Source organism: Puma concolor, chromosome F2 (assembly GCF_028749965.1).
Source record: "Puma concolor isolate L17-30 chromosome F2, mPumCon1.1.hap2, whole genome shotgun sequence".
Lineage (NCBI taxonomy): Eukaryota > Metazoa > Chordata > Mammalia > Carnivora > Felidae > Puma > Puma concolor.
Window position 1 is genome coordinate 41,904,802 of NC_141684.1, and position 5,845 is coordinate 41,910,646.

At 42.2% G+C, this 5,845-nt stretch overlaps 1 pseudogene; it reads right to left on the reverse strand.

Moving 5' to 3' along the window:
* Positions 1-1,467: 1,467 nt before the first annotated feature.
* Positions 1,468-3,921, reverse strand: LOC112859306 (RNA-binding protein 25 pseudogene; annotated as a pseudogene).
* Positions 3,922-5,845: the final 1,924 nt, after the last annotated feature.

Consider the following 5,845-nt stretch of genomic DNA (forward strand, 5'->3'; position numbering starts at 1 on the left):
TTTAGTTGTTTTATTTTATAGTAAAATATTCATATGAGGATTAATTTGAAATAATTTCGGTAATTTCTTTTAAAATGATAACAAGAGTTTCTGGGGCGCCTGGGTGGCGCAGTCGGTTAAGCGTCCGACTTCAGCCAGGTCACGATCTCGCGGTCCAGGAGTTCGAGCCCCGCGTCAGGCCTTGGGCTGATGGCTCAGAGCCTGGAGCCTGTTTCCGATTCTGTGTCTCCCTCTCTCTCTGCCCCTCCCCCGTTCATGCTCTGTCTCTCTCTGTCCTAAAAATAAATAAACGTTGGAAAAAAAAAATTTAAAAAAAAATAAAAATAAAAAAAAATAATAAAAAAAATAAAAATAAAATGATAACAAGAGTTTCAAACCATCCAGTTGATCAGAGAATTTATTTATTTACATTGGAGAAGAGAATTTATTTATTTACATTGGAGAAGAGAACATAAGTTTAAGTGTGTGTGTACATGTATGATAAAAGAGCAGTGGTATTTTTTTTCTAATGTGAAAAAGAGTCTCACTTCACGGGACCAATTTTTTTGTTTCATATATCAGTAATCTCCACGTTTTGATATAAAAACTTCCTGTTTCTTTATCAAGTGCCATGGCAACATCATCAAAAATACTTAGAGGTAAACTGTGAGCCATAACGTTGGAACAGACAAAAACAACTCATGTAGCTCCTTTTTCACCTATGTATTCTATGATTTTCATTTATTTATTTATTTATTTTTAAGAGAGAGAGAGTGATCAGGGGAGAGGGGCAGAGGGAGAGAGAGAATCTTAAGCAGGCTCCATGCTCAGCAAGGAGCCCAACACGGGACTCGATCTTACAACACTGGGATCATGACCTGGGGCGAAACCAAGAGCCAGACACTCAACTGAGTGAACCACCCAGGTGCCCCTTCTATGATTTTCTTATTAATCAATGGTCTAATCTGTCCTTCTGTCAATAGAGAATCCACAATAGACCAACCTGGGAGATATGCAGAGAGCTCAGGTTTGGTTGTAAGGATCTTCTCAGTGAGACTCTTATACGTTTGTGCTTTTCTTCAGTGTTTACCATGCCTTTGGGCAGCATTTTGTCATCCTCACGGTAATCCAAGTTTCCTTTTTCATAGTATATCATCACTGACTTCATCCTCAAATTTGTTTAAGACACCATCTATGGGGAGTTTCTCTCCCTTCACAGAATTAGACTGACCAGACTGTTGGAAGTACCCCATTTAAGACTTAGCCCTACTCATGGGTACCTGTCTGGCTCAGTTGGGTAGGCATCCAACCTCAGCTCATTTCATTATCTCATGGTTTGTGAGTTTGAGCCCCGCGTGGGGCTCTGTGCTGGCCACTCAGAGCCTGGAACCTGCTTTCGATTCTGTGTCTCCCTCTCTCTCTGCCCCTCCCCCCCCCCCCAAAATAAGTAAACATTAATACTAAAAAAAAAAAAAAAAAAGACTTAGCCCTATTGTTTGGCCTATGTTCTTCAGGTTGTTGTTGATCTGGGGAGTCTTCATGAGCAATAATAATATCACAGGGAGACTCATCCCCAAGACTTTTGGGGGTTGCATTGCCACTGGCAGAGGGAACAGATGGGGCAGAACTGATGGCCTCAGAGTGAGTTTGAGACCAGGCTTTTGCTCTGGCTCTTCCTCTTTCATGGGTTCTTCTCATTTTTCTTCTTGTTCTTGCTTTTCTCCTTCCTCTGGTTCTGGTTCTTGCTTTTCTTGTACTTGTCTGCGCCCTCTCACCCTCTCATTGCGTCCTCTGGAGCTCTGCATCTGGATCCTGGCGCCCTTCAGCCAGAAGGCCCTGCCTGATTTCCTCTAGTTCTTCCTTTTCTCTCCTCAATCCCGTTCATCTGCTTCCATTTCCTTTTCCCTATCATGCACCCTTTTCTGAAGGAAGCTCCTCTGTAATACTCAGTCATCTTTACCATCATAATCTTCCAAGAATTCCGTTAGGCATTCAGTTTCTTTTGCCATTTCTCTTCTCTCTTCTCTTTCAGCCTCTTTCTCATACTCCTGGGTTTTCTTCCAGTCTCTGCATTCCCAATTCTTAAGGCACTCTTGGTAAGAAGCTTCTTTCTCTCAAAGTTTTCAGGTTTTCTTCATTCATCTGCATCTTCACCCTCTTCACAGTCCTGCTTCTTGTCTTCTCCCCCTGCACTCCCACTTCCTTTCTCTCTCTACATTCTTTCTCCCCATTCCGTTTCAGGATCTCTGCTCTTTTCTCCTGATCAACTCCAATGCTTATTCCTATGTGAGCTCCTCTCCCAATCATAGTCACGGTCCCTATCCTGTTCGCCCATTCCTTCTCCTCTCCTCATTCACGTTCTCTCCCTTTTTCATGCCCACTCTCACCTTTCTTGCTCCCCTTCACATTCCTTCTCTCCTTCTCTCTGTCCTTTGTCAATTTTCTGTCTCTCCATTTCCTTTTTTCCTTTCTCCCAGTTTCTTGTGTGTGTGTCTGAATTTACTGATCTCAGGTCTCTTTTCTTCTAACATTTCTATAGCATTTATATCCTCCTTAGTGGTGAGTGGGTAAGGGATTAGTGGAGCCGCTGGAAGTCTGAGGAAAATGTGCTTCTTTTCTTCTTCATGGGGTGAGAGTCAAATTCTTGTGAGGGGGGCATTTAGTTCACTGGAGTATTCAGTATTAAAAGTTCAAACGCCCAAAGGCCCATTTGATCTCTTTGCTTCTTCATCTGAGGCTTCTTATCGTTAGTGAGTTTCTGGCCTGGCATTTCCATCAGAAGCTTTCTTCTTTGTTTTCCACTCATCCAGTTGTGCCTTTGTCTTTGCATCTACTTTAACAAGTAGCTTCCACCATCCAATCTGCAGATCATGCCATAACCTGAATGCCATAGGGATAGATTCAGGCTCCTTATACTCACAGAATCTGAAGGCTTGAAGTTTTCCAGATTCACCTTGTACTCTCTTCCAGCTCAAAACCAAGCCACATTTAGCAAGGAGTTGTCTTATAAGCATGTCCAAGGCTTACTCAGAAGTGTTACCAAAAAAACTGTAGTGGTGGGATCACAGTTTTCATCATTTTCTTTAGTCTTTAAGCCTGGATAATCCTTTCTTATTCCCAAATGCTTTCCAACCATAGACACAGTGGGTACTAAGACCTTTGGAGCAGCAGCAGCCATAATGTTCATTGGTACAGGACTCATTGGAGTCCCTGGAGGTACAGGTGGAGGAAAGCCAGGAACTGTAGGGGCGGGATCCCTGATGGGAGTGCTGGGATTCCCATGGGAGGGCAGCTCAAACGACAGGGGAAAGACATTCTTACTGCAGCAGTCCACCACTGAGGAAATGGTACTGTCTTCACGGCCTTCTGGGCTCCAGGTTAGGTGTGGGCTCCACTGGCTCCAGGTTTCTGTGTGCTGCTCACCAGGAGACTGGTTCCAAAGTGCCTCCTCACACAGGCTGCAAACACAACCACACTGTGCAGGGAGCTTCTGGAGCATTGACATTCAAAGGAGCAGGTCCAAGTACAAGAACGAGCCATGTTGGTATGGTGGTATACGTCTACACCCTTGTTGACGTCTGTGAACTCAGCGTCTTTTTTCTCTTGGGCCAAAGAAGATTGCATCAGACTGTGATTTTGAATTGCTTTCACTCCTTTTCTCTGTGATATTTTAAAATATGGAATAAAAAGGTGTTTGCATCCAGTAAGTCCTATGGTAAAGCTTAGCAGTAACTTTCAAATGCTGACTTTTCTCTGTTGTTACTTTTTTATTTTTTTAAGATTTTATTTTTAAGCAATCCCCACGCTCAAACTCACTATGGGGCTCAAACTCACAACTCTGAGATCAAGAGTCAAGAGGTCAAGAGTCAAGAGTCGCATGCTCTACCAACTGACCAGCCAGGCACCCCTCGTATGCTACATTTTAACAAAACTTCCGTCAGCCAACACACTACTAGTAATACAGCTTTACCTATTGTTTAAAAAATAGTTTTTGAGGGGCGCCTGGGTGGCGCAGTCGGTTAAGCGTCCGACTTCAGCCAGGTCACGATCTCACGGTCCGTGAGTTCGAGCCCCACGTCGGGCTCTGGGCTGATGGCTCAGAGCCTGGAGCCTGTTTCTGATTCTGTGTCTCCCTCTCTCTCTGCCCCTCCCCCGTTCATGCTCTGCCTCTCTCTGTCCCAAAAAAATAAATAAACGTTAAAAAAAAAAAAAATAGTTTTTGAAGGGAAGAAAAATTCAAAATATGCATCTTTTTAAAGATTTAATGTATTTAATTGGGTTTGTGACACCATTTTATACCCTATTTTGAAAGATTGAATGGATATATGGATATATTGATGTGTATGTGGTTGTTAATTTGTTTTCAAACTCTCCCCAAATGTGTTGAAATAATAGGTGACAATATGAAATGTTACTAAATCAGAATTGAGTCATGTCCCTTGGAAAGTTACTCAACTCTCTGGGGTTTTTCTGCCTCATCTGTATGAATGATCTCTCTTTTATAAGCTTGTTGTAAGGATTAAATTATACAAAAAGTGACTAGCGTTGTGTTTAGTTCACAATAAGTGCTTAATAAATGTTCTCATTCTTTTTCCTTCTGAAAATAATACTGTCTAAATCAAATAGTGCAGCATGTTTTGTACAGCAAAGCATTTGACCACATGTTTATTTTTCATTCCCTAACATTACTTATGAGGAAAACAACTATGCTTTCATTTTTATTTCATAACTAGCAAATGTAAACATGGCAAGCTTTATTTTTACATAACTTGAAACTAAAGCTTTCAGAAACAAAAGAAAAAAACCACTCACCCTAGCCTCCTCTTCCTGTCTGGTTTAAACCTAAATAACTGTCATGAAGGCATCTGGGCCTTTCAGGGTGTCTCCTCAGCTTATCTGCCTCTGCTTCCCTCCTCTTCCAACCAGACATATATCCTACCCACTATTCCTTAGATACGCCTCACGTTTTACAGCCTCTTGATGTTCCTACTCTCCTTCATCTTATCCTATCAAAATCTGACTCATTTTTCAAAGTCTGTACCTTTTATAGTTGTCAGAGCCTTGTCCACTCTCAGGGGAGGGTCCACACGGTCAAACCTATTTTCATAACGCGAAGACATTAACTTCCCTTTTCCCTGTGTTGACATTCATACTGTCGGTGCAAATGTAGGCCCACCTCCTGACACCTTATTGAGCGTGATATAAAGTAGTGAGTGGCACAGGCATATGCAGTAGAAAAAGCCAGTTTTACTTAAGAATGTCCTTGGTAAAGGCAGTAAAAATTATTAATCTTGGTCTTCAAGAACGTATCTTTTTTTTTTTAATTTTTTTTCAACGTTTATTTATTTTTGGGACAGAGAGAGACAGAGCATGAACGGGGGAGGGGCAGAGAGAGAGGGAGACACAGAATCGGAAACAGGCTCCAGGCTCTGAGCCATCAGCCCAGAGCCGACGCGGGGCTCGAACTCACGGACCGCGAGATCGTGACCTGGCTGAAGTCGGACGCTTAACCGACTGCGCCACCCAGGCGCCCCAAGAACGTATCTTGTTAATACACTGTGTGACTAAATGGGGAGTTCACCAAAAGCACAGGTGCAATTGAGTTGTGAGCTGAACAAACCACTTTTTCCATCGAATTCATTTTTGCGTGAAAGAACACTGCAAAATCAGACTTGAATATTTGGCATATGTTTTCTCAAAAATAAACTGAGTGAGTCACCTCCAAAAAATAACTGACAGTGTTTCTTGCCAATGATAAAATTCAAGTCTTCAAAGCAAAAATAAGAATTCTGGAAAAGGTATTGAGCACTGTATGACATCATCCTGAATACTTAAAGACTTTCCTGACGAGACTAGTGGTGATATA